Here is a 27,618-nt window from a genome sequence, read left to right as displayed (position 1 = left end):
CATTTTGGGTCACAGTTCGTTTTGGTGACCAGGCATTATTTCCTCCATAAAAAAAAAGGACATGACTGAAATTAGATCGGTACTTACCTGGTTAACATTGTTAGATTTTAAATTCCAAAAATTTTATTTTAAATGTCATCACCTGCTGCAGGACTCTTAGCCTGACCAGTCATCTTAGTCACTGGACTTGTAATCCAGAGTCCTAGATTATACAAGTCCAGTGACATTACCACTGCACTCCAGTCAATAAAATGAATTGTTACATCAGTCACCCAGATTTCCATCAAATTCATGAAATTCAAACCTCAGCGGCCTACATCCCACCTTACACGATCATCTTGGGAACCTACCCTCCAGAGATAACTTTCCTTTTGTAAAGCGCATTTCTCAAGCCTTGCATTCCCCTCCCTCAAGGGTGTTTCTTCAAAAAAGTCACTACACATTTTATTTCCAGTCCAGTTGATAAAATGCTCAGGAATTGCAAAAGGAGTGATCTAATGCAATATCATAAAACAAATCAAGGTCTTTGATGGCTTTTCTTGGAAACTGCTTTATCTCTGGCATGTAACACGAGATGCTGTCAATGTAGAAAAGTCCCCAGACAACTTGATGGATGGACAGACAGACTTTAACGTGAGTAGCCTGAAATTCATTGTCTGTTTTCAACTTTGGAAAATCTCCCTACTGTATGGGTGGAGTCACCTTTTTCTATGGGGTTGTTAATATACCACCAATTAGAACAAATTCGCTGACTAGTATGTGGGCAATTAGTTTGAAACCCTTGGATTTCTATGTAAGTTTTTTTTTTGTCTTTTTCAAACCACCTCCTCAGGGGGACAGGAGATCTAAAGCACCAACACATTGGTGGTGTTTGGGTGTGCCATCAGCACAGCAAATGCGGTGCTTTTAACGTGAAAATGAATGTGCATTTTGTATGCAGCTGATAAAAGGAAAATGAAGGTTTTGGTTTTGCAAGCTTTGAGTCATAAAGATGTACAGCACAGAAACAGACCCTTTTGATCGGCACGGATGAGCTGGACCAGATATCCAAACCTAATCTAGGCCCATTGCCAGCACCCGGCCCATATCCCTCCAGACCCTTCCTGTCATATACCCATCCAAATGCCTTTATTAAGTGCTGTAATTGTACCAGCCTCCTCCACTTCCACTGGCAGCTCATTCCATATATGTACCACCCTCTGTGAAAAATTAGCCCCTTAAGTCTCTTTTATGTCTCCCCCTCTTACCCTAAAACCTATGCCCTTTTGTTCTGGACTCCCCCAACACAGGGCGAAGATGTTGTCTATCTACCCTATCCATGCCCCTCATGATTTTATAAATCTCCATAAGGTCACCCCTCAACCTCCGCTCCAGGGAAGACAGAAAGTGTGTAGTCACTGAGATAGTTTGCACATAGATAGATATGTAGATGTTCAGTGAGCAGTCAAGGTGATGGGAAGGAAGGGTACAAGTGGGTGGCACAGTGGTTAGCACTGCTGCCTCGCAGCGCCAGAGACCTGGGTTCAATTCCCGACTCAGGCGACGGACTGTGTGGAGTTTGCACGTTCTCCCAGTGTCTGCGTGGGTTTCCTCCGGGGGCTCCGGTTTCCTCCCACAGTCCAAAGATGTGCAAGTCAGGTGAATTGGCCATGCTAAATTGCCCGTAGTGTTAGGTAAAGGGGTAAATGTAGGGGTATGGGTGGGTTACGCTTCGGCGGGTCGGTGTGGACTTGTTGGGCCGAAGGGCCTGTTTCCACACTGTAAGTAATCTAATCTAAAAAAAAGTATTTCTCCCTTTACCAACAGACCCCAGAGAGAATAACCCATTTACTGGTTTAAGTATTGCTATGGTCTTAAAGTACAGGGAGACAATGGCTCAGTGGTCACCACTGCTACCTCAGAGCTAGAGATCCAGGGGGTTTGATTCCTGTGTGGAGTTCTCCCTGTATCTGCGCAGGCTTCCTCTGGGTGCTCTGGTTTCCTCACACAGTCCAAAAAGACGTGCAGATTTGACTGATTGGCCATGTTAGATTAGATTCTCTATAGTGTGGAAACAGGCCCTTCGGCCCAACAAGTCCACACTGCCCCTCCAAACAGAAACCTATCCAAGCCCATTCCCCTACCCTATATTTACCCCTGACTAACACTGGGCAGTTTAGCATGGCCAATTCACCTGACCTGCACATCTTTGGATTGTGGGAGGAAACTGGAGCACCCAGAGGAAACCCATGCAGACACAGGGAGAATGTGCAAACTCCACACAGACAGGCAAGAATTGAACTCAGGACTCTGGTGCTGAGAGACAGTAGTGCTAACCACTGAGCCACCTTAAATTGTCCATATAGTGTCCAGGCTAGGTGGGTTAGCCATGGGAAATGCAGGGTTACAAGGATAAGATGGGATGGGATGCTTGAAGGGTCAGTGCAGACTGGAGCTGAATAGCCTGCTTCCATGACAACTTTTTCTGGAAGTCTGGGCCCATTAAGCAGAGACTGGGGAAAACAAAAGTTAGCCAGTTGGATATGTGGATTTGAAAGAAACAGGTTCAGATTAGCTTTAAAGCTAAAAATCAGCACAACAACATGTGTAGCATGTCATTAAGTTATTCTATCTTGAGTTATAATTATCTTTTAAAAATTCCATCCATAAATGTTAAAAATTCACATCAATTAGATTAAAAGAGATTATCACAGAACCCTCAAAGTTTTGGATTACAAGTTGGGTTTAAAAAAAAAAATTGTGCTGTTAATTCTAGGGCAATTAATCTGATCCTGGTCATGTTTTGCCCTTTTACCATACCCCATCCTTCGTTAATTTCTGCAGCAGATGAGCAGAGAAACAGCAGAAACCACCCCCTCATGCCAAAGTGGAGTGTTCAAACCTTCAAACTCAGTTTGTACATTACTTGCTTGTCATCTTTGATCCTACTTCCCTTTAGAACCAAACTCCACACATCTCAAAACATATGATACACCACTGAATTTAAAGTTAGGCCGAAAGGGAAAAAAAAAATGTCAGAACACAAAGCACTTTTTAATGGTGTGTGTAAACACACATTCATTGGCACACTTAAGATATCGTTTTGACAACATTGCCCAGAGTTTCACTACAGCCATGAGTTTTCAAAAGCAGAATACTTAAGTAGTCAGAAATCTAAAATTAAAATGAACCACAGGTCAAGCAGTGGGTGCTGAGAAAGAGAGCGTTTATGTGTCAGGTTCATGGCCCTCCGTCAGAACAGATCAGCATTGAAATGGGAGCAGTTATTGAGCCAGTGAGTGAAAGATGGGGATGGGGGAGGGAGAAGGAGAAAAGAAAAATGAAACAGATCTGTGATGGAGACCCAGGTGGGGACAGCAGGAGAAAGATCATCTAGAAACAAAACTTCAGGGTGCAGAAGGCCAAAACGAATGCTAACAGTTTAAAAAAAAAACAGATAAACAAAAAGACAAAGCGTAGATGAAAATAAAACAAAGTTTGAACCCCATCTGAACAAAGTGAAGGGAAACAGAACCCAGGAAAACAATTCTACCCTCTGCTTCCATTTGAGTTCAGAGTGCAGTACAGCAGAATTGGAGCCAGACGTGGACCATACGGCTTCTGATTCACTAGTACCCTTAAGGGAAGGAATGTGCCATCCTTACTGGTCAGGCCTACATGTAATTCCAGACCCAGAACAAGTGCGATTGACTCTTAGAGTCATGGAGATGTACAGCATGGAAACTGACCCTTCGGTCAAACCTTTCCATGCCAACCAGATATCCCAACCCAATCTAGTCCCATCTGCCAGCACCCGACCCATATCCCTCCAAACCCTTCCTATTCATATACCCATCGAAATGCCGCTTCAGTGTTGCAATTGTACCAGCCTCCACCACATCCCCTGGCAGCTCATTCCATACACGTACCACCCTCTGAGAAAGAGTTGCCCCTTAGGTCTCATATCTTTTCCCTCTCACCCTAAACCCATGCCCTCTAGTTTTGGACTTCCCCAACCCAGGGAAAAGACTTTGCCTATTTATCCTATCCATGCCCCTCATGATTTTATAAACTTCTATCAGGTCACCCCTCAGCCTCCGACGCTCCAGGAAAAACAGCCCCAGCCTGTTCAGCCTCTCCCTATAGCTCAAATGCCCCAACCCTGGCAACATTCTCTAATCTTTTCTGAACCCTTTCAAGTTTCACAACATCTTTCCGATTCTACTGGTCTTTGGACAATAAAACACTGGCCTAACCAGCAACACCCTCATCTTGTGGATGTCTGGATTAAAATTACGCAGCAGTCATGGCGAATTCTTGCTTTTTTAAAAAGTTACTCATTAAAATGCCTTAAATCTATGGACTGTGAAAAAAAAAATTAAAAATGAGAGACACAGTTCTTAGTTTAACCTGTTTGAAACAAAACCCAAGCACCACTGAACTGGTCAGTCATCAAATGATGAGCACTGAGTGGGCTTTATTCTTGGTGCTTCAACCAACCAAATGGTTATGATTATACAACCATTCCCATAAAGTCAGTCTAGTCTAAAAAAAAAGACACAACATGAAACCTTTGAGAGGAATGCTAACTCATCCCCATACCACTATTTCCAAAATCTGTGACGGCAAGTTATGCAAAGTGCTTTACACAATTTTCAGTAAAGTGGATTAAAACAGAGGGAAAAGAAAAAGGAGTGGGAGCTAACTCTTGCGCAAGATAGGCAGGCAGACGTACCAACTCACTCATGTTTAGTTGCATAATTGAGACATACAGGAAAGTGACGAGTCTTTATTCTGAAATGTAATGATCAAGCAATGAAAGCCATTCTAAAAATTAACCTACCAGGTTCAATTTCATCAGTTTCTTACAAGCATGAAAGCTGACCCATACTCATTGCTCAGCTTGTAAAAAGCCAATACATGTCAGATAGAATAATGGCTATATCGCTGTTTTATTGTTTTGATATTACAGACGATCAAAACTGGAGTTTGTAGCCAGCTTATAGTTCTACTTCAAAAACAGATGAAAAACAGCCAGAATTGCATTTTTTTCCCCCAAAAGGCAGTCAAAAAAAAAAGCAGAGTCAGATGAGGAAATTGCATCAGCCAATATTGAAGAAATATTCATTTCCTCCTGTCTGATGACTCACAGCCAAGTACACGGTGCACGGTAAAGTCAGCTGTACTATTCAGGCACACCACATGCCTTCAGTAGCGTTACAATGTTTTTTTTTTAAAAAAAAGATTCCTACTTCTGGTGGTCACTGACTCCTGCTGGCAACGTCTGGCATGCAAGCCACCTGAAAGCAGGTTTACCTGGAGAAGCTAAGCAAAGGAGGAGGAAACATGCCAAGAACCAGCATATCTGCTGGAGTGGCAATTCCAGCACAGGGGTAGACAGGGGTGGTTTCAGACCGGAATGCAGATTGGGCTGCGCAATGTTCCTTTGTTTAAAAAAAATATATTATTTATTTTGTGAACAGTTTCAAATTTGATTTGAGATATTTCAATGTATCTAACATAAAACTGTCAAAAGCCATTAAAATTTCAATTTTTTTTAGCTTTAGCTTGAACCAAAGAGCAAGTGGTAACAATCATTTTAGTGACCATTCATTAATAAAACCCTTCTCAATAGCATACTGGAGGGTACAACACCAAATTCACTGAACCAGCAGTTCACTGCAAGATAGGCAATAAACACTGACCCAGCTAGTGACCGCTAGGTCTTACCAAACAGTGGCATAAAAAAACGCACTATTTTCAGAATCAATATTGCCAAACAAGACTGCTGAAAGAGGATCATGAAAAATTTTAAAAACAGTTTAAACATGCCAACAAACTCAACAGTCGTCATGTTTTCTTCAAACCTTAAGTCATGGTTTAAGTAGGGACAACTTGACTGGTTTAAAAAAAGCTTCATACACAAGAATTAAGAATAGGAAACAAATAGAATTCTTGCAAGAATAACATGGCAAATTCTTATCTTAAACCCTGTCTGCTCCAGGAGGATGTGATTACTCATTTAAAATTATGCTTTGATCACTACACACAGAAAGCACATTTGCTTCAAAAGGTAGTCAAGTTACACCCCCAACACCCACCCCCCCAAAAACCAGCATCTTTTGATCAGTCTCCAACAAATTTAGGGAAGTAACATGAAATGGAGTTGTGTTAGCTGTGGGACTTTCCTATCTTTGTGGTAGGGATTTAATGTCTGATTTAAAGCATCACATCATAGTTCTGCATATTTAATGGCAGAGTGTATTTGTTGTCATCAGTGGATATGGTTATCTTTAATGAACAGCTGCACTAGGAAAAGTACACTCCACAGAATTTAAAAAAACTGATTTGTTAAAGAAACTAGGACCCTCAGCATGCTACTGAAAATAGAAGCTGCAGAAGGGGTGGTACAGTGGTTAGCACTGCTGCCTCAGTGCCAGGGACCCAGGTTCGATTCCAGCCTTGGGCAACTGTGAGTTTGCACACATTCTCCCAGTGCACGAATTTCTTCCAGGTTCTCTGGTTTCCTCCCACAGTCCAAAAAAGGGTGAACTGGCCAGGTGAGAAATTGCCCAATTTGTGTTAGGTGCGATGGTCAGAGGGGAATGGGTCTGGGTGGGTTACTCGGAGGGTCGGTGGGGACTTGTTGGGCCGAAGGGTCTGTTTCCCACACTGTAGGGAATCTAAAAATCAAGTTGTTGCTATTCACTCATACTAAAACTAGAACCATTTCAGTAGTTTTAATTTTTTGAAAGCTCCCCATGATCAAAGTGAGTTGGATGAAGTACTCTCTCATTTACTACAGCAGGGCACACAAGACATCCAGAAACAAACATGGGTCTGCACAGGGACCTAGACAAAAAAAATGTTCAGAGGCCCCAGCTATTATTCAGGCGTACGGGTTCAAGTGCTGCAGCAGCTGGGGAGGAACTTTAAACATTCAATTCATAAAATTTAACAGCAGTGGTGGTTCAATAATCATGGAGATTGTGAATCTTTTAGTGTTTCCTCCCCCCGCCCCCCATTTGATTTGTTCTGGAAAAGCATATAGAATGTCAAATCACTACCCCTACCCTTGATGGAATTAGTCTCACCCCCTGACACATTATTAGTCAGACACTAGGCTCGGTCTTAGTTAAGTAATACACAAAGATTTCTGCTCAATGACTAGTCACATTACAGCCAGGATACATGGTCTCAGGAGGAAATAGGCTCAAATTAAACTCCTTTAGCTACATTTTAAACACAGAATACTCAAACACACATGTTAGCTTCTTCTGGAGGAGTTCTCTTGATGGGGTGGACCTGATCTTGTGATGTCAGTTAACCCTTTCAGGTACCTGAAAAGGTATTAGGCTTGAAAGATTGTACTTTACTGCATTACCCCAGTCTGGGCCTCACCCTCCTCCAGATCCCTAGGAATGCTGACAATATCTTTCCAATTGTTCACTCAACATAATGGACCACATGCCAAAGTGATGGGGAGCAACAGTGAAGCAATTAATAAGTGATCCTAAACATTTCTGTAACAGTTCACAAACACTGCTATTCAATTAGTTCAGGCCAGGCTGTCCTCACCAGCTAAGGGGAGTAGAATTGAATCCTGTATTTTACAGGATTGACCATAGCACCTTTCAAAGAAACAGTACTGCTTCCTTTTTCCAAAGGAAAGACAAACATTAGTCTTTTATACAGGCCAGAATACACAAATCCATGACATGGCTCACAAAATTTAACATACCATTTTAAACAGCATCGACACATTTCAATCTCACACAGCACCATGTCCCATTCTGTTGGGAAGATGAATCTCTTACACATTTTAACATAGTTATCAGGAACTACTAAAAACCGCTCCTTGCATTAGCACATTTCTGCAAGAGTCAAAATCATACCTTTCACCTGTCCCAAGTTGATGCCCAATTCAATGCCTTCCTTCCTTCCTTCCTCCCTCCAGTTAGCCTTAAACCATTAATACCAGCTTACATCGGCTTTCAACAGCCTTGGTCACTGAAGTTTTTACTATGTTTTGTAAATCAATCACAGAAGGTCAGCGCCTTCAAAATGAAGTATCCAAATATGGATTCTCAACCTACACTAAAACAGCAACAGCTACGATAAACAACCAACCAAACCTTGCAAGACTGAAGACAGAGAAATGAGCTGGTAAACAAACACAGGAGAACAGCCAAAACATTTTAAAAGATGTCATCCATGTGCTATAAACTATGCACCACCACATGCCAGATTCCCAGAAGGCCTGTGGTTAGGGAAGCTTCTGAAGACAATACTCTCACCACCCACTCGGCCAGCCAGCCTCTGATCAGTCTCAAGGCACCAAATCAATGACTCGACAGCAGCATGACCTCCTTGGCTTGAGCCCTGTTACTCTAGCTCTGTAAAACTGTGCTTCTTTCCTGTTCCAGACTGTAAGCTATGATCAGACTTGCTACTTTTTGCACTCCACAAAAATTAGCTTCTGCCTTTTTATGTTCTGTTCACATGAAATGTTCTGGGAATGCTGATGGGGCTCAAGTCTGCTACACACCCTACTACAAGAGAAAAACTTGGTCCCACAACGTGCATGAAACAGCTTGTAGCCATTTATCATGCCACTAGATTCATGGACAGAGATCAATGAAAAAAGCATAGTCGGTGAACCTTTCAGACAAGCAGCCATTTGTATTGGGCACGATTTGGAGGGACAGCACTTTGCAATTGCAACCCTTAAGAGGGAGTGGCCAGGGAAAACATCAAGGAATTTGGTGGATAATCTCTGCTGGCGCTTCTGCCATTGTAAAGCTTGAAATAAATAAATAAATAAATAAATAAAATACTTTAAACCCTCTGACCCCTTGCTGGCACAGAGTGGAATCAGATGACATTTCCAGGATTTACATATCATTGCAATAAATCCACATGTACAGCACAGTTCAATTTATATAGAATAGAGTCATCACTTCAAGTATGGGTGGGAACACAGAAGAACATCTGGTCCACTGAAATTTTTTGCCAATGCAGAAAGTCCCAGGTAAGATACATTTTCATAAGAAGCACAATCAATAAACTAGATCAAAATACACAAGACAACTAACATTTATTCAATGCTGGAATGAAAAATACAGTTATAATATTAATTCAGGAAAACTAAATGATTTTATAAATAAAATAATTCCCTTTTGGCAAAAGGAGTATTTACTGCTGTACTCAAACAGCTAAGGAGATTTACATCAACTGCATGAGTAATACCATAAACCATTATACTGGAGTGCAGTGGAGTCAATTACATTCACATAATTGCCCAATAGCTTTACACAGTAAAGGAAGACCGACACCCTTGCAAAACTACACCCTAGTAATGTACTCCTGCATCAGTACATTACTAGTTCTAAACAGAAACCACATTTCATGAGAAAGTGCTTTCCTCAGACCCTGCTTCACCAATGTGTGATCAAATATGATGCTAGTCATTTGCTGGCATCTAAACCACAGATGTCATGATGTATGCTTTTAGCTGAAGGGAACGAAACCAAAAATTCAATAGCTTGCTTGCACAGAGACACCCCACTTGATCTGACCTTTAAGCTAGCATTGCCAGGCATTGTAATGATGGCTGTCAAGTTGATTGCACAGACTTGTTACTCAGGTGTGAATTGATACATCATTTCATTTACAATGGTTATGCAAGCGACCAACTCACCCAGTCTTAGAGGTGTTTTTAAAATTATAAAAGCTACCAACTCCCAGCATAAAGTTGCCAATGCTAATTAGAATTCCAGCTGCTTTGTTAGCTCTGCTGCCTCACAGCACCAGGGATCTGGGTTCAATTCCAGCCACGGGTGACTGTGCAAACTCGACACATTCTCCCAGTGTCTGTGTGGATTTCCTCCAGGTTCTCCGGTTTTCTCCCACAGTCCAAAGATGTGCAGGTTAGGATGGATTGGCCATGCTAAATTGTCTACTGTTAGGTGTATTAGTCAGGGGTAAATATAAAGGTTGGGGAATGGGTCTGGGTGGACTTGCTGGGTTGAAGGAGTGAGTTTCCATACTGTAGGGAATTTAATCTAATCTCCTTTTACCTTCACTCCAGTGTCCCTCAAGTTTTCAGTATTCATGCAGGTGAACAGAAATCTGCAACACTAAGATTTTACCAACCATCCTGTTGAAGGGTCATTTTCAATGCTATTCCAGATGAGCTCTACTACTATTTAGCCTTTCCCACAAAAAAAAATCAATTATTTCCCATCTTTGAACTTAGTGTCTAAGTGATGTGTAAAAGGTTAAGCAGCTTAAACTTTTCACATAGATTGTGTACACATGGTTACTATGCTGTAGTTTAAAGAATACTGAAACTTCAGATGCGTGACAGACAATGCTTAAAAGTTGTTATTTTGTTTCCATAGTAATAAAGTTACTTGCCTCATCCAAATATTCAGGCATAACATTTTGGAATCAAGCCTCTAGACAGCACAGATGTTCGAATGCGCTGTGAAAAGACATTTGCCTTGCTTCCAACAGCAGCCCAATTCTCAGTGATAGCTCTCCATATGAACATGGTCACAGTATACTTGGAGATGCCCACTCAAAATAAAATTCCTCATGCTCCCAAAAAGCAGCAACTTGAAGCTGTAAGCACCAAAAGCAGGGAATTCACAGCTGCATCACTCCGATCTAACCAGCCACTGCCTCAACTGACCTGGTCACCTGCATGTTTAATTACCAAACATGCACCAGAATATATGTGATCCACAGGCTGGCTTTCGTTTGAACCTGTTCTGTACAATTAGTTGGTGCCAAATAAAACACAAAAAAGTTTCCAGCAGCTTTAGTTTAAATATAACCTGCAGAAAAAATGCTGCAAGGCCAGAATGGCTTTTAAAAGTATATTGATGACTTGCAGTCATTTCTTCCAAACTCCCCCTCCAAAAAAAAACTCTCCAATTCATGTGACGTGGGTGTCATTTGGTGGTCCATCCCTTGCCGCCTTGGGCAGAGTGGATGATGAGGAGCAGCCTTATTGACCCACAGTCCATCTGATGTCAGCATTCCTACAATGCTGTTAGAGACAGAGGAAGAGTTTCAGTATTCCCATCCAGCAACACTTGAAAAAAGGACAGGAATATATTTCCAAGTCATGATGGTTGGTGTTGATTAAGGGAACTCGCAGTTGTTGTTGGTGGTATCCCTTCACAATGTTTTCCTCAGTGGCTGCACACAGTACATCAAATGCATTTCAGATAAAATGTAGTACTCAAATACATTACTTTTTCTCATTCAAAATTGTTACAGTATAAAATGGATCCAGAAATACTGAAAAAAAAACTTTATACCTAAGAGAGGAAGGCTGATTTCTGGACTTTTCCCCCATTCCTCCTCAGCTCCAAGTAGATGCCACATTTATTCAATTGAAAGCGACCTGCCATTTTGCATCCTGTTCCTCCCTTCCAGCAGACTGCTCCACATGCCTTCTCTACTCAGCGCTATCCAAGAATCTTTGGTGTTTTTTTTGTAGTACAAGCAGTACAGCTACTGAGCACTGGCAGTGGACAGAGTGCCAATCAAACAGCTGCTTTGTCCCAGATGGTGTCAAGTTTCTGGGGGTGTTGTTGGAGCTGCACCCATCCAGGCAAGTGGGAAGCATTCCATCACACTCCTGATGGGAGCCTTGAAAATGGTGGTCAGGCTTTGGAGAGTCAGGTGGCGTAGTCCTAGCCAGAGTGCTCTTAAAGCTGTATTTATATTTCGAGTCCAGTTGTGTTTCAGGTCAATGGTAACCCCCAGGATGTTGACAGTGGGGGTGGAATTTCAGTGATGGTAACATCATTGAATGTCAAGAGGTAGTGGTTGGATTGCCTCTTACTGGAGATGGTCATAGCCTGACATTTGTCAGCCCAATCCTGGATATTGTTCAAAATGCAACAAGATCTGCACATGGACTGCTTCGGTATATGAAGATTTGCAAATTATGCTGACCATTGTGCAGCACTTTTTACTTTAGCATTTGGGGATATCCCCAAGGTCATACAGGCTGGATATATGGAACAGGCAAAGTTACAGCTGCATGTGCCAATACCGAAGAGGAGGATTGGGGTTACACTGAATATTAGTTAAATATGTACACATTCAACACCAAATCAGTAACCAAGGAAGTAAAAGCAATTAGTCCAAGTCAGATATACAGCACAGAAACAGACCCTTCAGTCCAAACCTCTATGCCAACTAGATATCCCAACCTAATCTCATCCTATTTGCCAGGACTTGGCCCATATTCCTCTAAACCCTTTCTAGTCATATACACATCCAGATGCCTTTAAACTGTCACAATTGTACCATCCTCCACCACTTCCTCTGGCAGCTCATTCCATAGATGCACAACCTTGTGTGGAAGAGTTGCCCCTTTCGGTCCCTTTTATATATCTGTCTGTCTTTCTCCTCTCACCCTAAACCTATGCCCTCTAGATCTGGACTCCCCCCAGCCCAGGGAATAGACTTAGCTATTCATCCTATCCATGACCTTCATGATTATAATAGAGGTTGATAAGGAGACCCCTCAGTTTCTAACACTCCAGGAAAAACAGCCCCAGCCTATTTAGCCTCTCCCTATAGCTCAAACCCTCCAACCCTGGCAAAGGGAGCAAATCAAACAGTCAAGGCAGACAGGAACAAAGCAGAGAATGAGGTAAATGCAGTTTAATTTCAGTCCTACCTCAATGCAAGGGGCCTAACAGGTAAGGCAGATTAACTCAGGGCATGGTTAGGAACATGGGACTGGGATATCGTAGCAATTATGGAAACATGGCTCAGGGATGGATAGGACTGGCAGCTAAACATTCCAGGATACAAATACTGTAGGAAGAATAGAAAGAGGGGTGAGAGGAGGGGGAAGCGGTATTTTGTAAGGAACAACATTACTGCTGTACTGAGGGAAGATATTCCTGGGAATACATCCAGGGAAGCTATTTGGGTGAAACTGAGAAATAAGAAAGGGATGACCATCTTACTGGATTATATTATAGATCCTTAATAGTCACCAGGAAATGGAGATGGGGACTTCAGTTATCTGGAAGAATAATACGGTGTTTATGGTGGGGGATTTTAACTTTCCAAAACAGACTGAGACTGCCATTGTTTTAAAGGGTTTAGATGGAGAGCAATTTGTTAAGTGTATACAAGAACATTTGATTCAGTATGTGGATGTACCTACTAGAGAAGGTGCAAACCATGACCTACTCTTGGAAATAAGGCAGGGCAGGTGACGGAGGTGTCAGTGGGGGAGCACTTTGGGGCCAGCGACCATAATTCTGTTAGATTTAAAAATTAGTGATGGAAAAGGATAGACCAGATCTAAAAGTTGAAGTTCTAAACTGGAGGAAAGCTAATTTGATGGTATTAGGAAAGAACTTTCAAAAGCTGATTAGGGTCAAATGTTTGCAGGTAAAGGGGCGGCAGGAAAATGGGAAGCCTTCACAGAGGAGATAACAGGAGCCCAGAGAAAGTATATTCCCGTTCAGGTGAAAGGAAAGACTGGTAGATGTAGGGAATGCTGGATAACTAGAGAAATTGAGGGTTTGGTTAAGAAAAAGGAAGCATACATCAGGTATAGACAGGATAGATCGAGTGAATCCTGAGAAAAGTATACTCCTACTGCCTTTATACTTTAAGAGGGAAATCAGGAGAGCACAAAAGGGGACGTGAGATAGCTTCGGCAAATAGAGTTAAGGATAATCCAAAAGGGTTTTTACAAACACATTAAGGACAAAAGAACAACTAGGGAAGGAATACGGCACCTCAAAGATCAGCAAGTCAGCCTGTGTGGAGCCACAAGAGATGAGTATTTTGCATCCATGCTTACTGAGGAGAAGACATGGAAGACAGAATGTGGGGAAATAGTGTCAGAGTTGAAGAATCATAGAGATGTACAGCATGGAAACAGATCCTTTGATCCAACGCATCCATGCCGACCAGATATCCCAACCCAATCTAGTCCCTCCTGCCAGCACCCGGCCCATATCCCTCCAAACACTTCCTATTCATATACCCATTCAGATGCCTTTTAAATGTTGCAATTTTACTAGCCTCCACCATTTCTTCTGGCAGCTCAGTCCTGAGCTACCATTTCCAGTGGTAAGGAACAGCCAGGCAACTAGAGACCAATGAGCCTGACATTGGTGGTGGGCAAATTGTTGGAGGGAATCCTGAGGGACAGGATTTACATGTATTTTGAAAGGAAAGGACAGGACTGATTAGGGATGGTCAACATGGCTTTGTTGACATGGGATGGTCAACATGGAATGATCATAACTCATTTAAGTTATCATTTATCCAAACACCAATACTACGCACGAGCATTAAGGTCACATTCCCAACAATAGCACCCACTCATTTTTTATTCACTAATCCAATACAGCAGACTGCATTTCCAGACACACAATTACTCACTTCAGGGCAAGTGCCAAACTCCATATTTGACAAGGAAAAAAAAAAAGTGTTTGTCTATATTTCAAATAATTCCAACCAAATACATTAGAATAATATCAATTAGCTCAGTGCATTGTTTACATGTGGCCTAACAGAAACTGCTACACATTCAAATAGGGCCAACTGTAATTGTCTGATAGATTACAGAATGGCTTCCCAGAGTTGGATTGGCATCCCAAGGCAACTGAACAGCTCAGATTTGAGACAATGTCAGTCAAGGAGCTCCCACTGAGTTATAACAGCATGCTCCCTCTAACATGACCCCTCCCCTCTGCCATCACCTTCCCCTCACTGACCCACTGCCTACTGAGAGGGGTCACTATTTTTAAAACCTTGAGATGGCATAACAAAAAATATAGTCTTATGGGTCAGTATAATATCCCTTGGTAAACCCCCCCTCCCCCACCGAGATGCAATGTATGTAGATCATGCAAATCTTCATTTGTATGATTTGTATCTTCTGCCAGAACTAAAAGATGAAGCAATAACTGGAGTGGCGATTTCTGCCATGGATTATTGGTATTTACCCAATTTCTGATACTAAAACAGGTTAAGAGATCCAGTGCTGCAAGGAAGCAAGGAATCCTGAACATCTGCAAAGGGACAAGTCTAATGTTTACAGTTTCCTCCAAATCCCCTGTCTGTTTCGCTGCGCGACAAATCGGCACATCCTCTTCAAACCAAACTGTTCCAGCCGCCAAGTAACTTTCAGATATCGAAAAGAAAGCCCATTTCAGGCAGATGTTTCCTACTGGCGTCCAACTTTGAAGCCAATTTTGCGATTCACTGTCTAAAGAAGTGACTGTGCCTGGTTTCAGCTAGCACGGTCTTCAATTTCCAAAGCAGTTTGGCCCCAAAGAGCTAGTGTCACTAAATAATAGACAATTCTCACATCTTAAAGACACAAGGTCAAGAAGCCAACGATTCGCTCACAGAAAGGAATCCAAATGCTGTACATAAATGAGGATTTGCATGACCTACATACATCATATCTAGTGAGTTTAGACAGTGGGAAGGCAGAGGTTTAGTGGTTACATCACTGGAATAGTAATTCAGAACATCAGGCTATTGTTCTGGGGACAAGGGCTTGAATCCTGCCATAAACAGATAGTGAAATTCAAAAATCAATACCTGCCATTAGGTAAGCTCTCTGCTCCAAACAGGTAACCGCTGTTAATTGTAGCAAAACCCCATCTGGAAAACTAGCATCCTTTATGAAGAAATCTGCCATCTTAGCTGCTCTGGTCTACATAAACCTTGAGATGTCGACCAGAGCAGCTAAGATGGCAGATTTCTTCATAAAGGATGCTAGTTTTCCAGATGGGGTTTTGCTACAATTAACAGCGGTTACCTGTTTGGAGCAGAGAGCTTACCTAATGGCAGGTATTGATTTTTGAATTTCACTATCTGTTTATGGCAGGATTCTTGTCCCCAGAACAATAGCCTGATGTTGTTCCTGAAGAAGGGCCTGTGCCCGAAACGTCGAATCTCCTGTTCCCTGGATGCTGCCTGACCTGCTGTGCTGTTCCAGCAATAAAGTTTCAACTTTGATCTCCAGCATCTGCAGACCTCACTTTCTCCATAAACCTTGAGAGCCACAGCAATGTGGTTGGCTCTTAACCGCCCGCTGGGCAATTGATAGCCAGCAACCCTACATCCCATGAACAAAATCAAAGGTCTTAAAAAAAAAGTCATGCACAGATGGAACTAAGAACGCTGAATCCTCCATATTTAAAAACTGAAGGTGTCAATATTCCTTGGTGTTGGAGGTTCACTTATACACAAGTTTCATACCCTGTAATGCTTTCCCCCCCACCTCCAAACCAAGCTGACAAGTACAGTAGCAGACAAGGGCACAGCAGCTGGAGTTTCAACATCAATCTGGAACTGAAAAGCTACATTTGGGGATGGTGACCATGAAACTATCATGGATCATCTTAAAAAGGCAGCTGGTATTTCAGGGAAGGAAATCTGCCAGCCTTAGCTGACCAGGACCATGTAAGCCTCAACCCAAGGTAAGGCTGTAAACTCAGCTGCCCTCAAATGAATTGGGAAGCCACTCAGTGTTTGTTGCCCATCCCTTAACCTAACAAAAAAAAAAGTGAATCATATTTCTGATAACTCAGAAGCTGGTGCCTGCAAATGACCATACTGCATGAAAAAAAATCCCAACAACCTAAAATCAGAAACTTCCTGTAGGAACTTTGAGCTTCCAAGGAATGCATCATGTTAAAAAAAGTGTAACATTCCTGCTGGTTAACACAGCAGTTTAAGAATTGCTGCAATTCTGGCATTATCATAAACTACATCATACTGCAGCTGTAACAATGAAGATTTACCATCCAATTAAGCTATCGTACCAGCACTGAGGATTCTCAATCTTGTGAAACATACAATTAAAAAAAAAATCTGTGAAGTACTAGAACAAATGCAACAAGTTGTGTTTCAATGTAACAAATTATTCCCTCTTGTGCATGTCGTGCAAGTTGCTTAGCAATGTTATGAACTAAGCGAGCCAGTGCCAATGATTCAAGCAGGACAAATCTGCTGTTAATAAAAAGTACAATAGATCAGTAATGTCAATGCCAGCATCGCATGCATTCATTCACCCAAGAGCTAATCCAACACAACGTTAGCAAGCAGCATTTTTACCACAACCAGCCATCCTAAATATGCCTGAAAGCAACATAATTCACTCATCCTTAACACATTTGACTCCTGCAGAGTTAAGCAATCTAAAAAATTCACACAGAACATGTACTTGAGCCAAATCAATTGTGTTTAGATAGCGCAGACTGAAATATTTTTGCATCCCTGAACATTCATCAACAGAGTAAGAACTATCAACTCTGAAAGGCCTTCCCACATTCTTTTTGCTCTCCCCATGGTCCTCGGCAGTTGTACTATTTTTAGAAGCACTTAAGGAGATCCAAGCTCTGGAATATTTGCCAAAAATACAGATCAACTGCATAGCAAAGAAAAAAAATAAAATACACACGCCTGAGATGCTGCAGGGAGATAGATTTACATGTTTAGAAGATAAAACAGCTGCAAAAACAATACAACTGCAGCAAAGGGCGATTTCAGCGGACAGATGTGGCTACACGTCAAATGGGGCAAGAGTTGGGGAGGTACCGAATTTGAAGGAGTTAGATGGCTGGGCAAGACCTGACGGTAGTCTCACAGCCAAACGGGCACCAGAAACCATTGCAAAACAAGAGAGAGACAGTTTCGAAAGAAAAAGTGCTTCCCCACTGGGCGGGCAGGCGGTTGCCAGGTGACTAAAATAAACCACCACAGAACTCTCTCACAGACATACACAACAACTAAAAAAAACAAGCCTCGATGCATTTGCTCAGCTCCCCCATAAAAAGCAAGAGGACAACCCGGCTCCGATATTCCGGGTCACAAGTTCAGCTATCTTTACACTGAAGTTGGCTCGCATTCACATTCAAATATTTAAACAGAAAAGAAACTGAATACAAGTCTAACGGAAGACCACGAAAAAACTGAGGAAACTGAACGCCTCCACACAGTTGAAAACCTAATTACAGAAAAAAAAACACGCTCGCCACCAACAAAAGAATATTTTCAAACAGCATCTTCAAGAGAATTATTATTGCTCCTGGGAAGGGAAAGCTCCGGAGCTGAACATTTTGTATCCACTGACGCCGCGACTGAGAGGTTACAATGTTGCAGCCTGAAGAGATACATTACCAGAAATGGTTACCTCGGCAGATGTGCAACTTCCTCAAGTTCTTCCCCGGGTTATTCTTCACTCTCACTCAAAGTATCCCTTTCGGTAGCAAAGCCCCGATGGTAACTAACAGTTATGGCGGCAAACTATTACCCTCACGCTCTCTCTCTCCCTCAGTCACTCTCTCTGCAGCTTTTATCCGCCTTCATCTAACTCCGCCAGGCAGCGCCTCCCAGCCAGAGTACCCCTACCGTACCACCCCGAGTACAACACCCCCCTCAATCCCTACCGTAATACATCTAACTCCGCCAGGCAGCGCCTCCCAGCCAGAGTACCCCTACCGTACCACCCCGAGTACAACACCCCCCTCAATCCCTACCGTAATACATCTAACGCTGCCAGGCAGCGCCTCTCAACTAGAGTACCCTACCATATCACTCTGAGTACAACACCCCCCTCAATCCCTACCGTAATACTTCTAACTCTGTTAGACAGTTGATGAACACTGAGAATAACACCCAATCAAACTCTATATAATGCACCACATAAAACACGCAATTCAAATCCTTCTAAAGAGAAATACCCCATCAATGCCTACAGTAATTCACAGGGCATAACATCCACAGGCCACAATGTAATACACACCCCACAATCCACATTACAGTATACCAAACCTAACACCCAACTAAATCTCTTCCATAATGCACTGAGCAGTACACCCTCCACAATTCATACTGTAACAGACTAAGAATAATTCCCACCACAGTCTATATTGCAATGCACTGAGCTGGCACCAACTCCATCTCTACTTTAATATCACAAACACATCCCCAATCCCTACCATACTGTACTGAGCACAGCACTCCACACAATCCATACTGTATTATACCCAGCACAACACCCCCTAGATTTCTACCGTAACATACTGAGCACAATATTCTTCCTCAATCCTTAGTAATACTCCAAGAACCAGTTCCTACTGTGAAGCACTGAGAATAACACATTCTTAAAATTTTTCCGTAATACAATGTGAATAACCCTCTTTAATCCATAGTGCAACACACCAAGCAGAACAGCCCACTCATCCTGACTGTAATGTGAGTTGGTGGGAAGCGAATGGGGGCTGCAGGCCACAGGGATCAGGAAATGGAATGGCAAGAGAGAGAGAGGAACAGAAGTTATAGGGATAGTGGTTGGGAGAGAAAGAGGGGAGGCAGCAAAGTAAGGAGGAAGGATGGCTGAAAGGGGGAGGTACAAGACTGCAAAATTGAAGAGGAAGGGCTCATGCCCGATACGTCGATTCTCCTGCTCCCTGGATGCTGCCTGACCGCCTGCGCTTTTCCAGCAACACATTTTCAGCTGCAAAATTGAAGAAACAGTTTTAAACCTGTCAACAAAGGAATGTTTGGCTAACTAGGAGCCAAGAAAACCTGAAATCACTAAGGTATGGAATTCCTTACAAATGAATATGGAATCTCTGACCTAAGCATACAAACCTGCAGGGGTTTCTATGTGTGAGGGAATATGTAACAGATTCTATTTTGTGAAGAACACCATATAAAATGTTACATTTAAATCTGGAGATCATCCTCTAAGATGCATTGAAAAAGATAATAATGGCCTGGTTAAAATCATTCAGCTATGTGTTCTTGTGATGGAATTATAGGCCCAGTCTATGGAAGGTGTTTCTAGGGTAATAGATTTGTGTGTGTAGAAGCCTGTCAGTTTTTTTGAAAAAAAGAAACATGAAACATGGTTTTAATCTGACTGTGGCCGTCATTAGGATCCAATTAGTATAAAGTTGATCTCAGTTTTTTTTATTCATTCGCGGGATGTGGGCATTACTGGCTAGGCTAGCATTTATTACCCATTTCCATTTTCCCAGAGGCAAGAGTCATCCACATTGCTGTCAGCCAGGAGTCATGTGTAGGTCAGACAAGGTAAGGACAATAGTTACCTTGCCTAAGGGACAACTGACAATGGTTCCATGATCATCATTAAAATTTTAATTCCAGACTTTTATTGATTTCAAATTTCCCTAACTGCCATAACAGATTCAAACCTGGGTCCCCAGAACATAACCCGGGTCTCTGGATTAATAATCTGGTCACAAGCCATTGCTACAATGATCATAAAACGCCATTTAGTTCACCAATGTCCTATAGGGGAAGGTAATCTGCCATCCTTATCTGCTCTGGCTGTTGTGAGACTGAAGACCCACAGAGAAATGAAGGATTCTTAGCCCATCCCAAGGACAAGTGATGGCCAGCAGATGCTGGCTGTGGGAGCAACGTGAAAGATGAAAAGGAGGAAGTGGATCATTTTCAGGCCAGCTAGTGGAGAATTTGATGAACTTGAAAGCAGGAGGTTCTTGATCATTAAACAGTTTGACGCAGGGTTGTCGGAATCCCAACACTGACATACGAATGAAAGTCAATGTTGTTATTCACTGCTTCAGTCTGAGGGCAGACCAGCATTGAGGCAAGGGATTCCTGTTACAATGGCCACCATTTTTAAGAAAGCTGGGGAACGAGTTAGAACAATAGAATCCCTACAGTGTGGAAACAGGCCATTTGGTCCAACATGTCCACATCAATCCCCCAAACAGTATCCCACCCAGACCCATTCCCCTACCCTATTACTCTACATTTACCCCTGACTAATGCACCTAACACATCTCTGAACAGTATGGGTAACTTAGCATGGCCAATTCAACCAACCTGCACATCTTTGGACTGTGGGAGGAAACCGAAGCAGCCAGAGGAAATCCATGTAGACACAGGGAGAATGTGCAAACTCCACACAGACAGTTGTCCGAGGCTGGAATCGAACCTGGGTCCCTGGTGCTATGAGGCAGCAGTGCTAACCACTGAGGCACCATTCTGCCCCTAATGAAGGTGCTCAGCGTGGGCAAACATGGACTAAGCACAACAGAACAGTAAATACAAGTCTCCAATAATCAGGCAGATAAAATACTCCTTAACCACACTTTAACCACAGCAGAATGGTGTTCAGATTCTTGTTATTTAAACAGGTCATAATTTCACACCAAATGCCCGCGTTATTCTGTTCTGGGCATCTGATTAGTATTACAATAAACACAGGGTCCTGCTTAGAATGTGACACTCCATCCACCTGTGCTACAGCCTGCCTATCAACCTCACTAAGGGCTAGCCAGCCCAGGCAAGGACAGCATTCACTAGCGAGCAAACTCCTACCAGTAACTGAGAAACCATCGTTGATCTGAACAACAAACTATTTCTCTGCGGGGATGTTGCCTGACCTGCTGAGCTTTTATGGCTTGTTCCAATCAGTCACTTTTCAATTCTAAACATTGTTCATTTAGATTAAACAAACAATGATTAACCTTTAATACACAGTCAGATTAGATCAGATCATTTACAGTGTGGAAATAGGCCCTTCGGCCCAATAAGTCCACACCGACCTGCCGAAGAGCAACCCACCCAGACCCATTCACCTACACCTAACACTACAGGTAACTTAGCATGGCCAATTCACCTAACCTGCACATTTTTGGACTGTGGGAGGAAACCGGAGCACCCGGAGGAAACCCACGGGGAGAATGTGCAAACTCCACACAGACAGCTGTCTGAGGCAGAAATCGAACCCAGGTCTCTGGCGCTGTGAGGCAGCAGTGCTAACCCCTGTGCCATCGTGCCGTCAGCTTCAGATTTGTCCTTACTTCTTTCTTCAAAACAATTAAATATTAAAACCATTGCCCAGATATTTCTATTTTTCCTTCATTGGATTGCACAAACCTTGTTAAATCTTGCAAGAACATCAATTCCTCAATTTTTTTCTTATTTTTCCTCTGATACAGTAAATTCCAGACCCAGTAATAATATACCCAGTTTTGTGCTGAGGTACCTTCATAGCTAGGTGCCGTGTGTGCTGACATTGTACATTTTTCACTTTACTCCTGTAATTCTGTACTTGAATAAAGGTGACAATAAAGCTTAAATCAAAATCAAATCAGAACTGATTTGGGTTTGAACTAGATTAGAGTCATAGAAGTATATAGTGTGGAAACAGGCCTCTCAGCCCAATGCCTCCATGCCAACTAAACTTCCTGAACTGATCTAGGAGAAAGTGAGAACTGCAGATGTTGGACAGTCAGAGTTGAAAAGTGTGACGCTGGAAAAGCACAGCAGGTCAGACAGCATCTGAGGAGAGGAGAGTCAACTTTTTGGGCATAAGCCTTTCATTAGGAATTATCTAGACCCATTTGCCAGCATTTGGCCCATATCTCTTTAAACCCTTCCTATCCATATACCCATCTAGATGCCTTTTAAATGCTGTAATTGTACCAGCCTCCACCACCTCCTCTGGCAGCTCATTCCATATACGTACACCACCCGCTGTGAGAAAAAGTTACCCCCAGGTCATTTTTAAATCTTTCCCCTCTCACCCTAAACCTCTAGTTATGGGCTCCCCCACCCCAGGGAAAAGACTTTGGCTCCTCACCCATCCATGCCCCTCATGATTTTATAAACCTCTGTAAGGTCACCATTCAGCTTTTAATGCTCCTGCAAAAATAACCCCAGCCTGTTCAGTCTCTCCCTGTAGCTCAAATCCTCCAACCCTGGCAATATCCTTGTAAATCTTTTCAGAACACCCTTCCTAGAGCAGGGAGACCGGAAATGAACAGAGTTTTCCCAGAATTGTTCAAACCAAATGTCCTGTACATCCATAACATGACCTACCAACTCCTGTACTCAATGCACTGACTAATAAAGGCAAGCATACCAAACACTTCCTTCACTATCCTATCTACCTGTGACTCTGCTTGGACTATGAACCTACAATCTTTGCTCGGCAACACTACCCAGGACTCTGCCACTAAGTGTATAAGTCCAGGCCGGATTTGCCTTTCTAGAATGCAGCACCTTACATTTATCTAAATTAAACTCCATCTGCCAATCCTCGGCCCATTGGCCCATATGATCAAAATCCTATTGTAGCCTTCTTCACGATCCATTGAACACAGATTGAAAACAGCATTGTTGCACATTTTCTCCTGTGTTTATTGTCCTGCTAAGTAAAAACTTATTTTTATAATTATCTACCTGCCCTGCAGCTTCATATTTATATACTCATGGCAAAATGTTAAATAACAAGCAAACACAGTAACAGCTGTAAAAGTCACGAGAGGACATTTGCATGAATATTTTCATCTCAATTCCTGAAATGGAAGGAATGGTAATAATTATGTAAATATTTCTCTTTGCTGTTTCCTGGTTGTTACATTAGGTATAGATATATATCATTTAACATGCTCTATGCAATAAAAGAGATGGTAGTGATGCTTCCTGGAATGAAAAGCACTCTCTACAAGCAGCTGTTTAATAAAGTCACACTGCTACCCCCTGGTCCAAGCGATTTCACAGCCGTTCAGCTTTCCATGTTGAGATTTTCCACTCACACTGAAATCATAAACATGTTTATGAGTTTTGCTGCAGATCATGCACGGGAGAAATCCTCCCCTTCCAGAGCACAGACTAGAAATCCTTGAGATTATAAAATACATTTTCTGGTTGCAATACTGTTCTGTTTTTTTTTAACCGATGCGGAACACACAGACCATAAGACATAGAAGCAGAAGTAGGCCAATCAGCCCATCAATTCTGCTCTACTATTCAATGAGATTGTGGCTGATCTGATAATCCTCAACTCCACTTTTCTGCCTTTATCGTCTACCCCTCGATTCCCTTACCGATTAAAAATAAAAGACCCAGCCTCAACAGTCCTTTGTGATAAAGAATTCCACAGATTTACTACCCTCTGAGGAACAGAATTCCTCCTCAGCTCTGCCTTAAGTGAGTGACCCTTATTCTGAGATTACACCCTCTGGTGGTAGGCCCTCCCACAAGGGGAAAGAACCCCTATCAAGTCCCTATCTTGTACGTTTCAAAATGATCACCACATTCTTCTCAATTCACATAGCAGGCCCAATCTACTCAACCTCTCCCCATTAGACAGTCCCTCTCTACCTTATATCAGTGTGAACTGCTACTTATTGCCAGTCTACCTTTCCCTAGCTACAGGGCCCAAAACTGTTCACGGTATTCCTGCTATAGTCAGGCCAATGCCTTGGATTGTTTTAGCAAAACCCACTGTACTTTTATACACCATTTCCCTTTGAAAAAGAGCCCAACATTCCATTCACAGAGATGTACAGGCACTGTCACAGCACATGATGACCTCGATGCCTCATTAATACTTTAATCCAGGGCTTCCCAAAATGAGGGTCAGGACACCAGTTGGAGTTGGAAGCTAAAGGCAGCAGTGACTGCCCCCTGGAGCTTGAACCAAGTTACTGCAGCCCTGCGCCCATTGTAACAGACCCCCATTTAAATACTGAGTTACAAATCACACAATACCAAGTTATAGTCCAACAGGTTTAATTGGAAGCACTGGCTTTCGGAGCACTTCATCACCTGATGAAGGAGCGGCCCTCCGAAATCTAGTGCTTCCAATTAAACCTGTTGGGCTATAACCTGGCGTTGTGTGATTTGTAACTTTGTACACCCCAGCCCAACACCGGCATCTCCAAATCATTCAAATACTGAGAAGTCATGATAATTTTCAAACCTCAAAATGGGGTCAGACTGGGAAAAAGTTTGGGAGGAGTGTTCTAATGAAGCAGACTCTTTGGTTGAGCTCACAATCTCAGAGTAGTATTACTTACATTACTGTAAGTAATGTAAGTAATGTAATCTAAACCATAAAGAGTGATTGAGACAGACATTTAATATCATTTAACACTAAATCATAGAATGAGGCAGCACATTAAGGCCATCCAGACCATCAGGCTTCTACTGGACCTTGAAAGAGCTAACTAATTGGTCCCAGAAAATTTTCTCTTATGAGTATTTATCCAGTTCTCAGTTGCAAATTATTATTGATCTACTTCCAGCAAGGTCACAGACACAGAGCACTGGAACCAGACATTTGAACTTGGAAGCCCATTAACAGGTAGCTGTATTGAGAAACAACAGGAAGATGGGACTAGATCAAACAGCTCATCATTGAATAGTGGGCATTGACATTGTCTGAATGGGTTACTTACACCTTGTAAGTTCTGTACAATACAAGGTTACTCACGAGGTTAAATTCAAAACCAGTTCCAATCATTAATTTTCCTTTGTGTTAATATGGATGTAGTTTAAAGAATTGTTTCATGGCCAGTCGCGACAGTATGTCAACTTCATATTAGCAATTATTAAAACCAATGCAGTATTGACAGTTATGGATATAACAACAATGAAGTTAATGTTTTATCTGCAACCATCTTCTATGGGTGATTTCTGTTGTGTTCAAGCATTACTTAATGAGGTTTTCAAATCATGATATTTGTTAAACCATCAGTGTGTTTCATTTCTTAATGATTGATGCTCTTAGATGTATTAAACAAATTTATATATCAATATTTTGTTTTTTATTTGTAGAGAACTCATTGGCAATGCTCATAGTGCAGGGTTGTGATGGTCTAGTGGTATTAGACAATAGACAATAGACAATCGGTGCAGGAGTAGGCCATTCAGCCCTTCAAGCCTGCACCGCCATTCAACATGATCATGGCTGATCATTCCTAATCAGTATCCTGTTCCTGCCTTATCTCCATAACCCTTGATTCCACTATCTTTGAGAGGGTATACAAGCCCAGTTGCTTCAGTCTTTCAGTGTAAGGTAATCCCGCCATTCCAGGAATTGATCTGGTGAACCTACGCTGCACTCCCTCAATAGTCAGAATGTCTTTTCTCAAATTTGGAGACCAGAACTGCACACAGTATTATCACTAGACTATCAACCCAGGGACCCAGGTAATGACCTGGGGTCAAATCCTGCTGTTTGAAATCAATTAAAAATGAATCTGGGATTAAGAGTCTAATGATGATTGCAAAACTGTTGGCGATTATTGAACCACCTGGTTCACCAATGCCCTTCAGGGAAGGAAACTGCCATCCTTACCCAGTCTGGTCTACATGTGACTCCAGACCCACAGTAATGTGGCTGACTCTCAACTAAAAATCACAAATAAGGAATGCCCATCGATATATCTAGACTGGTTTAATGAGCCTATTCTTTCTAACTGTCACTTAATCTGCACTGCTGTTCAGCTTTCCTTTATCAGTGACATTAAAAACACTGAACTGATTTGGCAGTTCCCTTTTAAGGTTAACTATTCCTTAATTTTCAGATAATTTCATCTTTTTTTACTATGACAATGGTGCATATTCTCTGCTCATCCTCCTTTGACCTAAAGCTTTAACTTAATTTCTCTCTCTAAAGTTGCAACCTGTAATTTCCAATATTTCTCTTTTCTATTCGGTTTGCCAGCATCTATGGAATAATGATGTATCATTCTCCAAAGTGTATGAGTCGCTCAGATTTCGATTTTTGGAATCAGAAATGCTTCATGTTTTAAACCTGTATTCCCCCACATGTTTTATGTTTAATTTACTATTTAAATATTTAATAAATATTTAAATAAATAATGTTAAAAATCACACAACACCAGGTTATAGTCCAACAGGTTTATTTGGAACACTAGCTTTCAGAGCGTCGCTCCTTCATCACAATCACCTGATGAAGGAACATTGCTCCGATAGCTGGTGCTTCCAAATAAACCTGTTGGACCATAACCTGGGGTTGTGTGACTTTTAACTTTGTACACCACAATCCAACAACGGCATCTCTAAGTCATAAGTAAATAATAGCATGTTCATGGCCAAGAAAATTCAAGAAAATGCATTCATATTCACTTTGCTAAGTTGATTATCACAGATATAGGGCAACAGTAATAATGCAAATGTTGCTCTTTGCTGTTTCTATCCTTGATTTCTATGAATATTTAATATGCTCAGTCCAACAAAAGGAGCTGGCTGTTGTACGGCCTTGCCTCGTAAACACTGTCTGGTCATGTTCACAAATATGTGGGCACACTGCCACCTCCTGGTATAATTCATTACACCACTGGAATTACAGGTCACTCAGGAAGCCCAGTAACTGTTGTATCTTGTAATCTGGAGAAGGTTAGTCAGCTCAGTTGGCTGGCTAGTAATGCCAACAGTGTGAGTTCAATTCCTGCACTGGTTGATGTGACCATGAAGGTCCCACCTCCTTGATGGTAACCCTCAGATTAAACCACAATCTCTCTCTCACTGGCACTATTTCACCGTTTGAGGTCTGGAGCTCTGGATAATGATGGGAAAGATTCTGATTTTCTATTAGGCGATACCCTCTGCTCTTACCACCTGCCATTGGCACGGATCTAAAGGTTGTAGGTTCATACTCAACCTCTCTCGTCGTGTTATAATTACCGTTGACTCTCCTTCTCTCTGCACAGATGCTGCCAGACCTGCTCAGTTTCCCCAACATTGTCTGTGTTTGCTTAAGGTTCCAGTATCTGGTACACTTTGCCTCTATGAATAAATCTGAAA

General features: G+C 42.1%; 1 protein-coding gene across 2 annotated transcripts in view; it reads right to left on the bottom strand.

Annotated features, from left to right (window-relative positions):
• Positions 1 to 18,377, bottom strand: part of spsb1 (splA/ryanodine receptor domain and SOCS box containing 1) — a 92,237-nt gene extending 73,860 nt beyond the window's left edge. For both annotated transcript variants that reach the window (XM_043676174.1, XM_043676175.1), the window contains exon 1: positions 18,188 to 18,377. The gene's annotated coding sequence lies outside the window, so the exon portion shown is untranslated. The remainder of the gene's footprint in view (positions 1 to 18,187) is intronic.
• Between the last annotated feature and the right edge of the window lie 9,241 nt (positions 18,378 to 27,618).

The sequence above is a fragment of the Chiloscyllium plagiosum genome, chromosome 34 (genome assembly GCF_004010195.1).
Source record: "Chiloscyllium plagiosum isolate BGI_BamShark_2017 chromosome 34, ASM401019v2, whole genome shotgun sequence".
Classification (NCBI taxonomy): Eukaryota; Metazoa; Chordata; class Chondrichthyes; order Orectolobiformes; family Hemiscylliidae; genus Chiloscyllium; species Chiloscyllium plagiosum.
This window is presented reverse-complemented; position numbering and strand designations above follow the sequence as displayed.